We start from the raw sequence: 19,557 nt of genomic DNA, 5'->3' as shown, positions 1-19,557 counted from the left end.
AATGGTAGAGCAGAGTTGGCTAAAATGGATCGACGAAATTGAAAATCTATCCTGTGAATAAGCGATATTATTGAACAGTGTTCACTTGCGTTACATCGGTGGTAAAGGTCAACGGGTGGATTGTGTAGTGTTTCGATACGATCATATCGTTTTACACACGATCAAGTCATGTGATCAAGTGTTTGAGGAAATTACCACACATATCGTTACATTTAGCGAGATTTCAGGAAATCTCATCGGTGATAGTTGCATTTGGAAGAGCCATCTGTATTCTATTAAATTGAACTTTGATATCATGTATTTATATATATTTCAATTTATCAAGACGCCAGCAACGATAAAGCGAGGACTTCAATGCTTGTTTTATAATTTTGCTAAAGGACTATACATTTCCTATAGTCCATAAGCACCCATGCTCAGGATACGGTAAATAATTCAAAAATACAAGATAATCAATCCCGGGGTCAGGGCTTAGATACACATCGGGATGTAGGTCGTCGCTTCTGGATGGAGAAATCCTGGACGTATGGATATATGGACACATGGAGGATGGATATATCCCCTTGGTATTCATAGGGACCTCTTGAATATGGATTGTTGCTAGGCCACGCACTTTCCAACCTGTTTTTTTTTGTATGATTGAAAAACTCTTTTTTTGTAAGAGGCTTTAGGTCTCAGGGACCTCTTCGCCTGTTGCTTTAAGTAGTTAATTTATCATTCGTTGTATTTGGGTTAAGAAAATCTTGAAGTTTGTCTTACTGTCTTGCTTGGCAAACCCCAGGATTCACAATCCGAGAGCCATTTTTTATGAAGGTACTTAGCTTGGGGTGGTCCGGTGGCAAAGGTGATAACTGCGCCGGTCTTCACACGGCAGGACCGGGGTTCAAATCCCATCCAGATAATCAATCCCGCCTCCCCGTACGTAGGGCTGACTACTTTGCTATGGGTAAAATCAAGTCACAGAAGAGCCAGAATGGCAGGCCGAGACCTCTCGAGGTTGTAGTGCCAATGAAGAAGACGAAGACTTAGCTTAGTGCAACATTCTCACTTGCGAAAATCGCATCCTGTCTATTTCCACGGTTAGAAACAAGTTAAAATGAAGAAAAGTTGATGATAATGATTAATTATTCATATTGATAGACTAAACGTTGTGCTGTAGTTGAGTTTTCAACATTTTTAATACTCTACTCTGTCTCATTCGCAGTTAGTCAGCTGCAAAAGTATGAGTTTCTCTCCTATTTCCAAAGTTCACGGTGGAAAGAAACATTTGAAGCATCATTTTCCAATGCTTTAATCCCATTCGATGAGAGAAAAAGTGGTAATATATTTTTCAAAACCGTCAAGAACTGTCTATTTATAAAAAATAAAACTCAATGCGATTGATAGACCATTTTTGGCCTTTTCCAATGTAATATCATATTGTTGGAACTAATCCATGTCCTTTGTGGAAGATGAAAACGATTCCCAAGATAACCAAACTATTTGCCTTGAATGATTTAATCTTTAGTTCAAACCGTCTGATCAACCTCGATGTCTGAACAATGCTAAGAAGAACCTCAGGATGGGGATGGTGGGGGACCCGATGGTAGATGCGACATTGGCGCCGGTCTGCAGGATCGAGGTTCAAATCCCATACAGTCCGTTCTCCCGTAGTAAGGATTGACTGTTATCCAACTAAGCGGTATCTAGCCATAAAAGGCAGACATGACCTGAAAGGTCGTTAGGCCAAAAAAGAAGAAAAAGAAGTCTCATGATAAGCTATAGAAATGTTGAGGCTAGTTCAGGACTCTACTCAGGATGAAGTGCAAAAATTTACAGGTAAAACTGGAAACTTTTCATTATGGTTTAGGATCTTTTCATGTGGAACTGGACAGATATATTTAAAAAACAATGCTACTTAAACAATCATAAGACTGAAATATGTCTGTCCAATTATAACTAACTTCAAAAATGGCTAGTTCATTTCGCAAACCATGTACAAAGGCATGGACTGCCAATATTGAAACAGCCTGTTGAAATTCGAAATGGCCAGCATCCAAAACAAGATTCACAGCTTTGGCTCGAATTTAAAGCTTTGGTTTAATGGCTTTAAAAACTGATAAATTAGCAAAACCTAATTAAAGTATTTAAAATAACAGTAACTTCATGTTAAATTATATAAAGCTAATAATATAGTTGTTGGAATATATAAAAAATAGTTATACTGAAAGCATTGAGATTCTTTGTCGTTTCAAAAACATGCATTTGATAATAGGTTTTTTTTGTGCAATGATCTTCCACCACTCTTCGATATAAATTAATTGGTCTGACTAATGAAAAATATATTTAAAACGACGTTTAATAAATCGCTTTTGCAACGATCACATCCCCAACTGTATCAGTATCGCTCGAACGTTTATGTCACACCTGTGCTGGACTCGCAGCCTAATGCCGGCTGTCACCGTTCGCAACGTCTGCCTTCTGTTCGCGGCCCTGTGCGCCGATGCGTAACAAATGTACCATTGAAATATGCGTAGAATTGGTCCGGATCGGCCGTCCGGAGGTCTGCACCATGATTGTTTTAGCGGTGTGACGTGTGGCGCTCCTCCACGAACGGTATTTCTGTGCCCATTAGGGCATTAGTCACAAATGTATGCATTTTATGGCCTGGTGGTTGTTGTAGAATTTTTGAGTGTGATTTTGGCCCATCCCCTAGAACGATCGTCACATAGGCAGTCGCAGCGTTTTGCGCGCACGTACGGGACAGTTAGTGAGTGGAACGGTGGATCAACCACACCGTGCTGATATCGAACCATCTGGTCTGGTACCTGGTTCGTGCCCTTAAACCTCCGGACCAACCCGCTGACGGTAAACTTTTAGAATTTTCATTCACTTGCCCCGTTACGTGCAGGCAAGTGTAACGAAAACCGGGGAAATGACCTGCCCAGATTTCATATCCAGCCCAAACCCAAATGCTACCGTGCTGTGGGCAAATTTACCCGCCGTACCTTACAACATGAACTTACTCGCGCGCTGTTTACGCGCCGTTGTTCGTAGGTAAAATCTGCAACAATTGTCTGCAAAAAAAAATCGGTTGCTGTTGGCGATGCCTTTGATTGAGGTTGGTGCCGGAAAGCCGCACCGATGCAAGTGTATTGTGTTTGCACGTTTGTTTGTTTGCTGTTGGCTGTGTCCGTGAGTCTGTTTAGGAACGACTAACGATATACCGGCATTAATGAAGCTATCACACTGTAAATACATACGATAGGGCCGATTTGTCACGTCCATGGGCCATGATGTCCGTGGCGTTCAATCCTATGTTGAGGTATTCTAATAATGATTTACCGATTGCAGAACTTTTTGTGAGTTAAAAGAGTATTGGCAACTAAAATTTCATGACTCGACGATAATTGATTGAAAATTCGTTTTCTGAGCTCATTTCTTCTCGAGAAACTCTTGAATGTGTAAATATGCCGCTCGGTTGGACAGAACAGTTCAAATAGAATGAAACCTTACTCATTACAAACTCCTTGAAATACTCTCACACTATATCTTGTCTTTGAAACTGTCATAAAGTTAAAGTTTACTGTAGACATAAGCTATGTAAAGCACAACATTGTACTGGACTGCTTTAGACATCAGGTTAAAGACAACGTTGCTATTACTGTAATCTCTTGGTGTCCTGACTGATCTCCTGACAGAGAATGGCAGAGTTCTCGGGGCTAAAGAAGTCATGAATGTTATTGGTTTACTTGATTACTTTTACATTATAATTTAACTAATTTCCATTATTCTAAGGGATATTTTGTGAGTATTTTTTTAAATATCCGCGAATGATCGTCCTTGTGATAGTAAAAATGCCTGGTTATGGATTTACGATAAGCATCAAATATGGCCTCGTTGAACTTAGTCTGATCTCATATCTGTAGTTTATTAAAGTTACCAATTCTGTATTTCTTGGACTTACTATCCAACTAATAGTAAAATTATGTCAAGATAACCAGAAAAGACAGACCTCAAGGATTTCTGGCAGATAAAGTGCGAACAAAACTGTGTACTAGAATGAAACAATCTGGCACCACATGAATGGAATGGAATGAATCTTGGCACCACAACCTTGAAAGGTCTAGGCCTGTCATTTCTGGTTCTCTGTGACTTGATTTTCTTCTTCTTCTTCTTGTCTGGCACTACTACCTCAAGAGGTCTCGGCCTGCCATTTGTGGCTTTCTGTGATTTAATTTTACCCGTAGAAAAGTAGTCAGCCTTACGTACGGGGAGACGGTCTGGATGAGATTTGAACCCCGGCCCTGCCGTGTGAAGACCGGCGCCGCTGTCGCCTCGGCCACCGGACCGCCCCGAGCAAAGTAGTCAGTCCTACGTACGGGGAGGCGATCTGGATGGGATTTGAACTCCGGTTCTGTCGTGTGAAGACCATTCTACCACCGGACCGCGCGAGGAATTTCAGGCCAAATGTAAATTGTAGTTCAAAGACACTGTAGTAATTCTTCCCACAATTTACGGATGACTTACCACAGAGCGTTTCAGAAGCATCAGAAGAGTTTTCGCGCAAGAACAAATGATTTGAACAATATAAGTCTGTACAATTATACCCTCTGCTTGAAATGCAATCATGCAGATGCATCCCTGCTATATCCATCAGGCTGTTGCTGCTGCGGATAAATTTGGCCCTTCGTTGTTCCTGAGCTTACCACCAAACCAAACCAATGCGGTTTTGTGGTCTGGTGGCATCCGATTACGCATCCGGATTCACACTGCACTCCCGTCTGATGGATGGCGACAATGGCGTCAAACATTCATTTTCCATTAACTCTCCCCTGTTGCGATTGGCGACCGTGTGCTTCATGGACGATGAACGGGCCATCATGTGCCAAGCATGCTGGCAAAATTTGGTGAACCATACTTCCTATCCGAACGGTGCAAGATTGCTTCCACCACCCAGGCTCGTCTTTGTGTTGTGCTAATGTTGTTGCTGCTTATTTGCCCGGCTTCAAGACACCAGAGGGTGAAACGCTGCCCCGCCAGCCCACAATTTACAACCCAAGCTTCCGGCGCAAGCGTCTTGTCGAGGAGCGCTGCGGTTCGCTAACGCATCCGGAGCTTTCTTCCGCTCTGGCGCTTTCGTGGTCGACGAGCCCAGCAAGTGTCTTTTGCCTTTCCGGATCGCAAGCGTGAATTGCTCGGGACATCTTCAGAATGGGCTCCACCTGTGGGGTTATGCGAAGGTGGCGCTCATCTACTGTGACTGACATCAATTAGAACCATCGTTTACAGTATGATTCGCGCTTCAAAAAACCAAAACCAAAACGTCGCAATAAGCCTCGCCGAGGTGGTTTGCTCGCCGACCGGCTTAAGGTCACACGAAGAATAAAAGTTTTCACCGGAACGACCACAAAAGTAAATCGGTGTTTTTGGCGAACGTACTGAGCGCGGGTAACGATGGGATGGATGCCTGCCCGAGCATTATGGATTCGACATGGAGTCTTGCTCGGGGGGTGTTTTTTGTGTTCCTCTTTAGATCACCAAAAAGAGACACACACACGCGTGAGCACCGAACCGAGAAAAGCCACAAAAACGTGTTGAATCTTTGCAAGCTCAGCAGAAGTTAGTGATGCGAAATTACATGGCTTTGAGCGTTTTTTTTTCTTTCATATGGCGAGGCTCACATTTGTGACTCTATTTCGTTGATGAGATGAATAATTGCCAGCAGAAATTCATAAAGTATTTTTTTTCTCACTAAGAAAAAGACGTTTTATGACTCCAGATTTATAGTTAAACCGCTCTTTCTTGAAATAAAAGCACAAATATTTGCTTAGTGGCTATTTGAGCACATGCGGCCTAATAACTGAAGTTGCAATCATAGACAGCTAACCATGCCATGCAGATTCCTACCACCGATTCAACCGGCGCGCTTGATATTCAATTTCCTTCGCCCATGGAACGCTTCGGGCATGGCCGGCCCTCCGACTCGGTTTATGCAATTAACAGTGAGTCGCTGTTTTGCCTAATAAAGCCATTTTCCGATCAAATTACCTTCCACACAAAACAAAACGAGCTGTGAAGGCAGACGATCATCATGGCGATGATGATGATGAGGGTGCCATCGTTTTCATCATCCATCACCACACCACCGGCTCAAGACACCCCAGGACTGAGTGGTGATGTGGTGCAATCGGATTGTTTATGGCAAACGGAGCAATAACGTACGACAGGGAGCGACCGTGTTTTGGAGCATCGTGTTCTGCACTGCACATTGCCGCATTGTTTTACTTTTGCACCCCCTGTACCAACGTGCAATTTCATTTCACATTTCACGATGACAACGGGCACAGGTTGCCAATGCTGTGCCGGGTTACAGTGAAATACGGAGAAGTGCGGAAAAACAATTGCACGATCGTCCGCCAACAGAATCGGTCGAAAATCAACAATAAACAGACGGCTGAATGTAATTTGCCCACGATCACCGTGGGTCAGATCGTGTGGAAAAGTGTGAAAACTACAAACCGGCGCGCGTACGCTCGGTTGAAAGCCAGCCTGGTTTGGTCGCAGCTCGTTGGACATGGGTTTGCATTTTATTTAACGTTAATCTAAAAACCACGTAACCTTTACCGGTCAGCGAGCGGGAACGGACATGCGCGCTCGTTTCGGACAGCGAAAGTTCAAATGAGCGAGCGGGGGCTCGAAATTGAACAAACGAAAAGGAATCGATCTGCCAGCGAGCGTGAGCTTTCATCTTCGGGCGCAGTGGACTGATGAAGCAGATAGTAGTGAAAATGATTCGTCGAAGCAATTGCGCACCTCAAAGGAGGGTACGGTGAGCAAGGGCAGCCAGCTGACGACGTTGGGGGACGGATGGTTTTTGAAGCAAACCATCATATGACACCATAAATCATTGTGTTAAAAGGATGAGGTATAATTTGCCAAAAGTGAATGATCAAGTTGAGCCTTCGGGCGCGACTAAAAGCCTCCTGTTCCGGATCACGATGCACCGAGATGCTTTAGCTGCGGCGTAATCGGTTGGCTTATTCTAGCTTATTTTCGCATGATCTGACCTTTAAGGTGTGATGTCGTATTCGAGTGAAAGTGATGAACTTTTCTAGAACTATCTGATGCTTTCAGATGAGTTGCTCGCACAAGGGAATGATTTGATGCGTTGTTATGATGCTTAATTACTTTGCCTTACTGTAAGCTCTTTCGTAAATTCCTCAGTAAATTTTTCAAACCTCTTATTTGTCTGGTGTAGTAACTTTGATGTAGAAATCGTATCTTTATGGCAGAAGTAAAATAAGCAAGAGGATGTAAAATAAGTTCTCTTACCAATATCTTCCTAGCCAAAACCATGTCTGTGGAAGACTCTGTTAATATTCTTCCTTGAGACGGCTGTTTACTTTGAGCTGATGCTCTTAATATTTTCATATGGAATTCATCAGGAATTTTTGAGCCCCCAAACCATTCTCCAGGCTTGCAAGATTCCACTATCTATTTGAAACATTCCCTTACTTTTTTATTATCTGGTGCTACAACCGCTTCGCATTCTTGGCCTGCTGGAACAATCCTCCGCCAATCCATTATCCCGGCCATTCTGGCGGACGAATCAACGCCATCACTCCATTTCAGTTTGTCTGTCCGCTTGAATGGTCTAAAAGGACTTTATGGGCAGGATCGTCCGATGTCACTCTCATGACGTGACCCGCCCACCGCTGCACGATGGTGAGATCTTCGTACAATATTTAGCACTCGCGACCCTAAAAATTCCTTCAGTACATCTTCCTCTCGAAGGGACATCTTCCTTTGTTGGACTGCGGTTTTTTGTTATAAGAGTTGATACTACTTTACTGAAAAGAGCTGGCTGCTCAAAGTATCTCGCGGTCTGATTTTCTTTGTTACTTTACTTATTGTTTATTGTCATTATAATTCAACGAGCCACGCAGGGCCCCCTTTACTTAGTTATATGTTAGCCCTTGGAAATTTGTGATCACATGCATCTTCTTATATTATCACAATCGCCGGCAATTGCTCTAACTTCAAACACTAGCAGCACTGACACCTCATATCCGATCTTATTGTATTGTTTATCTCTTCTAAGATAACCTAAATGAACTAGCCATTTCATTCTAGGTTCCTATGTATATTCTCTTTCGGCATCTACGAGACAGCTCAGTTTCTTCTCGTAGTGTACGCCTTGGCAAGAATAATGCTTTATACTGGAAAGAACAACACAATTGACTCTTAACATGTCCAATAGTCTATTTGATGTTGGCATCCCTGTCTCTTGTTTTTGTTTTGTCATTCCATCATTCCTCTTATAATCACGTTGAAGCTCTCGAGGCATGAACATTAAGTTAATAAATAATAATGACAAAATTTTTATTTTGCATTCACATACGTACATTTTACTGTGAAACAAAGTGTAAAAGACAATTGCATAGTTCGAAACTTCAAAGCTAGCTGTAAAGTCTGTCTTCAAAAGTTGAAAAATTCAAAAGATTTCCACAAGCGACGAACCCGGAAAACTTTCCCGCGTACAGTGTAAAGCGGGATTTTTTAAACCCATGATGTCATACTGGCAGAACTTTGTCACCGTTGCCCGTTGCTGCCCCCCCTCCTAATGGGCTATAAAAATTTGCGACGGTGAAAAGAAAGAAAAACAAACACACACGGTCGCTTGAACTATGAGCAAAAACGCATTTTTAATGTCACCTTCGTTAGCTACTTCCGGTGCGGTAGTAGCGAATCGTCGATGCTGCTCTGCCGCTTGATACGAGTGAAAATTACCCTTCACCACCATTTGCCCGTGTGACGTGCGTGTTTCTCTTGCGGTGTTTGGGTAATGCTCACTGGAAAACTACCAGTAGCAATATGTTGTTTTACCAGCATTTGCTGTTGTCATGCTCTGCCGGGGGACTGGCGGCTTTAGTGCCGAGCGGTCCGTCGCTTTTCGTGCATCGTTCAACATGCTTTTAATTAATCAAGATGCCAACGAGCTGGACAAGCTTTGGCCGGACTCCGGTGCTGCTCTGCTTAGCTGCTCACCCCGTCTCGGAAGTCTGTCAAAAGATTTGCGGAAAATAACGGATGGTAGTCACTTCATTCATCAACCACATGAGACCGAACCTGCCGCACTGCGGTTGGTCCGGCCAGCGAGGTTTCAATGAGCCCCAGTTAGTGTCAGTTTGGAAGGAAATCAAAGTCGCATGCGACTTCATCTCACGGGATTGGACGTATCCGGTAGGACGCATCTAATGCTGACCTCCCCGATTTAGACCTGTTGCTTCCTAAATCCCGGTCAGATGTCAAAAGGTAACCACACCCGTTTACGAACCATTCAGTCGGAGAATTTCTCTTCTTCTCTTCGGACGTGTGCAGGCTGAGAAACAATAGCAACTGCAATCACATCTAATCAGATTTTTATTTTACGAGTTTCGAAAACGATTGTTAAACGCCCTGCAACGGCATTTCAAGTTTTCCCTGGAGCACACGCTTTTCTTGCCAAGCGCTGCAGATGGGACCGAGCAGTAGAACCTGAGGGTTGATACAAAAATGGGAACACACACACACACACACTTTTTCTTCTCGGAAGCGGCCGTCCGATTGTGGGATCCGGCACCGTGAAAGGAATTTACGAGGAAACCGGCTAGATGCAGCCTAGATGTCAGCCATCCTCCCAACCCAGTGGAAATGCTTAACGAGAGAAAACTATTTCAACACAACAACCCTCGCAACACACACATTTTTGTCCACATATTTCAAGGCATCTGTTCGCCATTGTTTTCGCATCGATAGAAATTATTGTTTTTCCTTCGCGTTTAGCAGGGTGGCTGGCTGTTGTTACCTTTAATTTTACTCGTTTTCTGCACATCTCCGGGTGCCGTCTTCTGCCCCGTCGTCATAGTTGTCTGTGCGTGGATGCGCTTCTCTGTACAGCCCGGCACACGGACACGGTTCAAGTGCTACCGTTTTGGGTCTTATTTTCAATGTCTCGTGTGAACTCAATCCCACCGGAAATACCGCCGTCCGTCTATTTCCGATTTTTGTCGTTTCACTTTTTTTTTGTTTCATTTGTTCACCCATTTCAACACCACCCATGCACACTTTCAATGGTTTGATCTGATTTTTACAATCGAAATGGACGACGCGCGACGGTTCATACTTCACCCGGCTTAAAGCTATAGTTTGGATTGCTAAAATAGTCAGTCAAACTCCACCCCAAAACAACAACACCAAACGGAGAGTTTTTCATTGCTTTTTGTGTGGAGCAGCTTGTTGGACGGGGGCCGTCGGGAACCCTTCCGTACGTGAAAGTAACATCCGACCAAATCATTTTCCATACGTCACTGGAGCGCACACTCGCGCGCAAGCAGTGGAGGAAATCTCCGACACTTTTCCTGTTTCCGAGTCAGGTTGATAGCTTTTTTTTCTTTGGTTGTTGTCTGATTTCGGATGCGGATTAAAAATTCAAACGAAAGCGAATGGATGGAATGAAAGTTTTTCTTACCAAAGTGTGTAGATGCAGTTGAAGTTGATGCTCTGCCGTTCGAGAATTTGATGACAAGAGTGAATTGGTGTGCCTGCAACCACGTTTGCCCGGTATCAAACTTCTAACACCCCTCCCTATATTCTCAACCATGTCCTCCAGTCATCAATTACTAAGGAAGCTGTGCTCACCAAAGATTTTAAGATTAATGTTCTAAAGACTTGAGTGTCTGAGATCTTCATTTACCTGTTCAAATCAGAGGTTAGTAGTGGTTGAAGTTGAGGATAGACCTCAATATGAGCAAAGTAAGCAGATACTTCGGACCCCAGCTTTTAAGCTTATTGATAGGTCCTGGGAGACTCGATAATTTGGAGGGTCCCGAACTCCATAGTGGTCTCTTATAATATCTCCACTTGGTCTCTGACTCTGGCGAAGTCAGTTGTTTCGATGTTTTAGGGGCCTCCAACTTACATTCTGCGTATGATCTTCAATACTTAACCATCATGCCTCCAAGGGGCTTGATCCGCCACTGGTTGAATGATCCTGAAATTATTTAGATCGTCAGAATTTGTTGGTTCCTATGCTTGAAAACTCTGATCTACTAGCTGGTCTTATCGATTCTGGATTACTGTTCCGTCGTTTAATCGCCCATAATGAGGGCTCACAAAAATACATTTGTAGTTTCGTACTGACCATCAACCCAACCTTATTCCTAACCTATACCTCACTTAATTTTTTGACGCACATTTTTTCCATTTTATGGGTCAAATATTCACTGAAAAGTTGCATATTTATAACAAGGCATAAGGGATGCATCCAAGGTTTTAAAGAACGATTTTAGTCCCAAGAATCAACGTCGCTAGATACGTCTCTGAGATATAAATTCTGTATAAAACTGATCAAATCTTCAAGAGCATAAAGATCTCCATTAGGATGTTTAGTCCTGTACGTAAGCAAGGACAACGAAGATTGAAGTGATGGTGTAAATGTGTCCGTCAGGCGTCTCAGAGTTTTGGGTAGTCAGACAACAACCCTAGGCCATGAGCGGTATCGGTGACTTTCGCTGAAGTTTAAGTCCTTGATTTGCGCTTAATAATCGTAGTAGTAGAATTTCGACAACAGTTCTATAAAACCTATAAAAAAATTCCTAATTCCTAAGTGCAAATCGTAAAACTCTTTGACTATCAATTTATAGGTAGTATTACAGCGGCTTTTCTTGCATCTGTCACTATTTCTTGGCTATTCTTCAGTTTGGCGAATCTGTGATGTATCATCATCAATATACCGACAACTATGTGATTGCAGCTTAAACTTACTGAACTTAAACCCTGTATCGATCAGAGGTCAAATAAATGGCACTTTCTTAGCATATTGGTATGGAGTTCTAGATATATTGAGAAGGCAGATAAATGCCTGAATGATAAATAAAGAGATTTCGGGACATAAACATGGGTCTCCATTATTAGGGCAATATTCGATTGGTTGAATCGTTTGGTGTTTGAGACCGATTGGGAGTTGATCCCTCGTTCTGCCGCGTGAAGAACGGCACTACTATCGAAATGCTATCAAACCACCCCAACTCTGAGAAACATTGAATAGCGATAATTAGATAAATATGTTTTCCAAAATAGGGAGATATCGGAAGACCACATTGTTTAGACATCGTAAGACAAGATCTCTCGTCCTTAATCAAACTGTTAACAGCAAAAGAAGTGCAGGAAGTACGAATAAAAATAGCCAACAAAAGGTATAGAGATGCACAAGTACTACTATGCTACACTAATACACACACACCGATTCGATCCCAAATGGTCAGTTGCTCGCGCGAGGCACAACATGCGTGTGATTTTTCCGCAATTGCGTGACAGTTTCTTCGCTTCCACCTTTGTTACACGATGCGCTCCATTTGCGCCCCGGGAGTTTGTGTGTCCGTGCGCCCATGTGTGTGTGTTACCCTCCGTTCAAATGGTTGCCTAATGAGTGTAAAATGTGATAATTTCCTATCGCTTGTTGCCCGTTGATTGTTTTTCTGTTCGAGCGCTTCTCTCATCCTCTCGTACACAATTTTCCGTTTTCCGAACCGGGTTGCTATCAATTTCGCGCATAAGGCTCGCGAAGCTTTTCACTGGCGTATGCGACTGGTGTGAACCTCTTTCTTACTGGCGATTACTTTTTTCATGATTATTTCCGTTCAAATGCTTTCATTTGTTAGAGATATAATGTATCAATCTCACCTCGACAAGCGTCCTGCTTTTAATTATGTATCGTTTATTATGAAAATCAATCGCTAATCGTGAACTAATTTTATAGCACTATGCCTTGCTGTGCGATCGTGTCACTGCGCAGGCAGGGAAATTGATAGTAATCATTAAAGTCGTTAATGTTCTTCTTCTCACATCGTTTCAGTGCACTTTCATGGCATGGCACACTCATAAACATAAATCATAAACGATCGAACAAACTGAAGGTGATAAATTTACAGTTTCATTGGCCCGGTTTTGAGCCTTGCCTTCCCCCGTTGGTGAATTTCCCGACTCTCTGGCCGAAAGGAGAAGAAAAAAGTGAATTGAATTAATCAGTGTCGATTCATAAGTCATTTCAAATGTACGTTTTACGACCTCCATCTTCTATCCTGTAAGCTTTCTCTGCTTTTTGGGTGGATTTTTTTCATTTTCATTGCTACTGAATCGGTTTTTGGAACAACACTATCGTTTTGGAACAACACTTGACTTTCGCTTCGGTCCGTCTTTTTATACAGTTTAATCGAAAAAAGAGGACTCACTTTTTGTGTGAGATGCAGAGATTTAACCATTATTTTCACCTCTATCTTCACTGTCACTTTCGACAGTGTTTTTACAAAAAAATGATGGACCACTTTTGTGGGACAGAGGAGCCCAACTTACGCCCGCCATTGTCCGGTGTGACAGCATTCACTTCCGGAAGCACTGTTCCGCATACTAAGTGGACACGCGCCGGCAGGCCGAGCTACTTCTGGCCACCACATTACTCACTAAATTGCTACTTCCCCCGAGCAATCGGGCTGCCGTCGTTCCCAGCCGATGAAACGGAAAGCTAAATTAAATCACCTCATTTTTGTGGCCCCGACCAACCGACCGAGTTGGTGTCAAAATTTGTGGTCTGTGTTTAATGTAGCTGTTGGGCCGTCGTGGAAAGGAAATAAAGATGTCCCCCTGAACGGTCTTGGTGACGGGTAACAGTCGTCTATCGTTGGATCCAAGATCGGCCAGCTGATCGTCAACTGGCTCCATCATTGTTGTGTCGGGCGTGTCGAGATCTTAATCGAGAAGGGTGCCATTGTTGTGGGTAATATTTTTGTCGCCTTTAACGTGCAGCTTCATCTCATCTCTCTTGACATACACCTGTCACGCGTGCAGTTGGGGCTCGTAACGATTTGGTAAAGCATGTTGATCATTTTTACTCTATCAGGTCAAGCAGTGCTGCTGGGAGAGTAGAAAAGCGTTTTTCGAGTCGAAATGCAGCAGTTCGAATGTTTGATGCAAGCAGTACTCAAGCGTTCACAATTATATTTTTAGCATTTAATAGAAATCTTGTTTTTCTTTCCTTTTTATTCTTGCTCGTTCCTAATTTTTCCATATTTTTTAATTTTTATAATGACATTGTATCAATTCCCTCTTTCTTTTATTTACTTTCCATTTGTTTCTTTCACAATTTGTATGGGTTTTCATAATTTAATTCGCGTTTCCTAACTCTTGTTTCGATTATATTACAAATATTGTTAGGTTTGTTTTGATTATAGACACTATGACACTTTCGTCGCTTAGTCACAAATGTTTTACTTCAGTCGATAGATTGCTGCTGAGAGATGAGTTGCGCCTGTATGTAGGCAATATAATGCATTCAAACGGATTTCGAATGCCAATGGAAATTGCATAACTTTATATTCATGTTGGACGGGTCGACACAAACCTACCGGGTCGGAGCCATTCGATGAGTTCGGGTTGAAAGAATTGACCCTCACTCCTTGGACCCACCGGTCGAACCGTACTCGCTGCACTCATGGAACAAAGTTGACATCCGCATAGGCACAAACTCGACTTTGGTTCGATTCGGGAAAAGAGTCGCAACACTCATCACTACTCCTTCAAGGGATTCAACTTGACATAAATTGTACGCTCAAGACGCGTTCCTAGAAATAGGAGGCCACGCCTTCCAGGTTGGCACTTACACTGCCTTCTGTGACAAAGCTTTCTTAAAAAGAGAATATTTTATCTATTTTCTCTGGGCCTTAGCGATCAATTGGTACTCAGTATAGGCCATAGACTGATCAAATAAAGTCCTCCAAAAGAGGATTGTTGAAAGTCTATTTGGACGATGACTCATCCTCTGTCTCTGCAAGATATTTTTACAAGAGGTATTCTTCGGATTAGTTGGCTGCAACACAAACAAGTATGGCGAATTTCGTACCACTATGTCCATCTTGTCCAAGATATTCTTCACCATGTCGGTGGAATGCTTTGAAACCGTGATTTTGCATTGGAATAAGCGTATTACGCTGCATTGAAGCTGGAAACCCATCCGCTGAAAACCTGTTATAGTGCGAGGATACTGCACTTTTAAGTTATAAGCAGGTCTGCACGACATTCCTCACTATTTGCCACTTCTTTATTCAGGGATAAAATAAGAACAATAGTACTCTTAACTCGACTAATTTCTAATTGGCGTTCTTCGGCTATTTTGGTCATAGATTTTATTCGCGAAAAACGACCTCTGAATTCAAATTCATTTTACTTAGAGAGACATTCTTTTTAGGGAGATATTTAGTCAGTAAATTTTTAATACGTACATTTTTAACAAAATAATTTGAAGGCAAAAGCTTACGAAAATGTTGGATTACTTGGTTGATAGTAACCCATCAATTCACCCCGTTACCATTTAAAATGTTGAATTAAAAATTGTTATTGCGATCTATCTATCTATGAAGAACAAAAAATATATATTTTAGCCACATTCTTCATTTTTTTCCATGCAAGTTTAAACCAAAAATGCTATTATTTTGCTATAAAAGAAAAGGATTAAATGCTAAATTTAAGGCTTATTAAATGATTATTTACGTTTAAAATTTGGGATATTCAAGGATTATTAAAAACATTTATTTGATCTGTCTTTTTGCACTCATTTGCCTTTCCAACGAGCTTAGTCACTGATGCTTAGCCCTTAGCGCGTCAGTTACTGCATTACAATCGCCAGTCAGCATCCAACGAAAAATGACTTTCATGCATGTGTTTCCCTTGATTGTTATCACCTCACTTTTCTGCTGTGACTTTTCCACTCTTACCTGAGAGGGAAGAGGAAGAGAAGGTAGCAAGAGGAGCGGGGTCAGGGCAGTCCGTTTGCCACGGCTGGTGGCTTGCTCAACAAGCTGAGACAGGTGTAAGTTTTTCAGCTTGTCCATTTAATGCAGACCGTACCATCCTCATTACGCGCGCGATGGACTGACACTCTCGCGATTCCAACTCATTACCAATCGGCGCGTACCACCACCGTTCAACGTCAGCAACCCGTCAAAGCAGCAGCTTCCTGTCAAAGCGAATTTACGGCTTTGGGGCTCGCTCGCAACTTCACAGTTCGCCGGACACGGCACCATCCCATGCCACAGCAGCTCTTACCGGTTGCTATTTTCGCCCCCCCCTATCGGAGGTTGCGTTAGTGACGAGCCGGATGGATGAGACACTGGCAATGGGATACTGTGGCTTAAATCCGCGGACGCGGTTCATTTTTGCGGAAAATTTAAAAAAAGAAGAGGAAAACCATCCGACTCATACGCCGTTACTCTCACACACACGTCGGGAGAAAATGGAAACAATCGTTTAAAAAGATAAATGTTTCTCGGCGCGAGATTTCTGCATGATGCGACCCAGAAGGAAAGTGAAGGAAGGTGTATGGGGTAAGTTGGGTACGGAAAAACCAACACCCTTTGCTGCCAATTTTCCCCTTTCCCTAACCAGCTCAACCCACCGTTAAAGGAGGAAAGACGAAAAAAGTGAAAACCATGAAAATCGGTGCAATTCATTAACGGTGCGGTGTGTGGGGTGCAACACACAACAGCAGGGTCCAGCCCATGAGTGTATGTGTGTGTTTGGGTCAGCTTATAAATCCCTCCCCGCTCCCCCCCCCCCCCCTCCTCGCCCATCCTCGCTGGTGGCGATTTAGGTTCGCACAGATCTTGGCCCCGGAGATGGAAAGATGGATGCAGTCCAATCTCTCGTGAGTCGCCGCCTTTATTTACCAATGAGGGCGTGAAAATTAATCACGTTTATACTGGCGATTTTCACGCTCGTGGTAGACCGCCACCCTTTCTCCCCCATCATTTCTCCCATTGGGGTGAGTTCTGGCAATCTACACCTGCAGCGGCGACTAAGCCTGCAAGCTGCAATTTATTTTGCACGCGGATCACCTAAATCTGATTCGAGCCGGGTGGGGTCGGCTAGCATTGGCGGAAAAAGACTCACTTTGGCATGGGATGTGGTCTGTGGCAGGTGGACTAAACAAGGGAAACGTGGCGTGCGTTTTCTTTGTTTTTCAATTAGATAGTTTTGGAGCCGGCACTCCATTTCTCGTCCGGGGTTTCGAGAGTGTTTGCAGCGGCGATGCAATAATGCCTTTTGATTGTGTCCCGGTTCGGTTCGGAATGGAGCATTACAGTCCCGCTTCGTTTTTGGGCAATGGAACGTCCGGAACGAATGGGGGGGGGAAAAAGGTAAATGAAAAATTCGACACGAGCACAGCCCGTGGCGGAGGAGAGCGTTTTCCATCGACTGGAGGACTGCATTGCACCATGTCGATGGTAAAACTGAGGAACGAAAAGTACGAATGATTATTGATTTGTTTGTTTGCATTTCACTTTTTGGCATCACAAATTCTGCATTCTTACAACATTGTAGTATGTAAAAACTAAAATACTGTGTAATAGTAATTCCTAATAAATTTATCCATAATCAATCCATCTCTTCCTGGCAGAATTTAACCTCTTACAAACAGTCTAATGATTTCCTGATTCGTTGCATTTCCATACCGTACGCAGTACTGACGCTTCAACTACGAGTAAAAACAAGTCAATGAAGGCCAGAAGTGGCTGTCCTAGACCTTTCAAGGTTGTAGTGCCAAGGAAGAATCATTTAAAAAGAGTTTTAACAAGATTTTCGTGATTTAATAACATTATTTTTATCATTTGGGACGGTCCTTTTGGAGTTTGTTAAAATTTAGCTGTTTTTGAGCTGTTGTTGATCTTATTCTGAGCCTTGTTGAAAATGGTCCACTCCATATTGGATACAGAATAATTGAATAAGCTCCTCTGAAAGTTCTAAAAATTCTGAAAGTTCCTTCTTCCCAAAAGGTTCTATTCATTGCTGGCGATGTGAGGTAAGAGTCTCTTTGATTGACGCGCCTTTCGACCCAAAAATATTTCTTCAGCAAGCATCATAAGCCGCCTATTCTGGGTCACATGGATGAGATCATTTTCAAATAAAGCCAATTTTGTACAAGAAGTTTCTTATAGGTATAAACATAATTAATAAATATAATTATATATCACCGTTTAAACGGATTCTCTGATTCCTGGAGTAAAGTTCCACAACGACAAAGCAATCAAACGATAAAGTCTCGTATTTTTAAACTGTTTTCGTATGAAGATTTTCATGCATTCTTATGAAGATTTTCATGGGCCACGAACAAAGTCCTTCATACCATTAGCACACGCTGTCTTCATAAAACCTCTTCTTCTTCTTTCTTAGTCCTACAACCTCGAAAGCTCTTGGCCTGCCATTTCTGGCTTTCTGTGACTTGAATTTACCCATAGCAAAGTGGTCAGCTAAGTAATTTGGGGTGGTCCAGTGGCCGAGGCGACAGAGGCGCCGTTCTTCATTAGGCAGGACCGGGGTTCAAATCCCATTCGGACCGCCTCTCCGAACGCAGGGCGACTACCTTGCTACAGGTAAAATCACTGAAAGCCAGAAATGGCAGGCCGAGACCTTTCGAGGTTGTAGTGCCACCGAAGAAGAAGAAGTAGAAAGTAGTCAGCCCTGCGTACGGGGGGAGGCAGTTTAAATAGGATTTGAACCCCGGTCCTGACGCCCGGCGCCCGTGTCGCCTCGGTGTCACCGGTAAAAAACCACACCTCTCTTATAACATTTAGTAAAATCATGTGTTTAACCATGAAGTTACCTGGAGCATGGACTCCTTTTTGCTTGGCATAAAATGCTCTCTTTATTGTACAGGCTGGTCCAACTAAAGAAGGATCGTTCAAAATGGGATTTGAACGACACTGGACTGCCCATCCGCCATTGTTCTATATCTGGTGTAGAGGTGTAGATTAAGAACATATAGGGAAGTCTAGTGGAGTTTCTCAATTATCTGGTGACCAGGTTTTTCAAGCCACTATGTTCATGAGTAAGTCACTCCTTTTCTACCGTGTCAAATGTTAGAACTTGTAATAGTGGTTTAACACACTGTCCTTAACGCTATATCTATCCTAGTAAAATAAATACTCGTGTTTGTCTATTGGCTAGGCCAGTTTTTATTTAAAACCAAATTTCAGAGCGTTTTTCGCGTATAGATAAAAAAGAGTATCGACAATGTTGAAACTAATTACGCCATAATTATCCTAAACTAGTTTTCTTGTACCGAAATAGATTATTGCCAATTATTCGACATTTCAGTCAGTTAATTTCAATTAAAACCATCGTAGTTTACTTAACAAAAATAGACCTTTTCCTTTTATTTCCCCCCCGGGTTCTTTTTCACTCGAGAAAGTATGGATATCTGTTTCCCGCTTTTTCCACAATTTACGACTTTCCGTCACGGGACGGTTTATTTGTTTGCTTGCGCATGATCACAATTTAATCGACACAAAGCCCGACGCTAAAGCGCTGACGATGAAAGCCCGACGAATTATGAAGATCGTTTGTCGCTTGTCACAAAGTTTAAAAGAAAAATTAAAGCATAAAAACTAGCGCACCAACAACCACAAAGGCGGCACACTTTGTGGGGGGGCGAATATTTGTTGTGCTGGCTAAAATTTTCCCGAACTAATCGTTTATACTTTCGGA

At 42.7% G+C, this 19,557-nt stretch overlaps 1 protein-coding gene across 12 annotated transcripts in view; it reads left to right on the top strand.

Annotated features, from left to right (window-relative positions):
- LOC118507023 overlaps positions 1-19,557 on the top strand; it is a 37,125-nt gene that overhangs the window by 8,017 nt on the left and 9,551 nt on the right. The window lies entirely within an intron of this gene.

Source organism: Anopheles stephensi, chromosome 2, assembly GCF_013141755.1.
Source record: "Anopheles stephensi strain Indian chromosome 2, UCI_ANSTEP_V1.0, whole genome shotgun sequence".
NCBI classification, from domain to species: Eukaryota; Metazoa; Arthropoda; class Insecta; order Diptera; family Culicidae; genus Anopheles; species Anopheles stephensi.
This window is presented reverse-complemented; position numbering and strand designations above follow the sequence as displayed.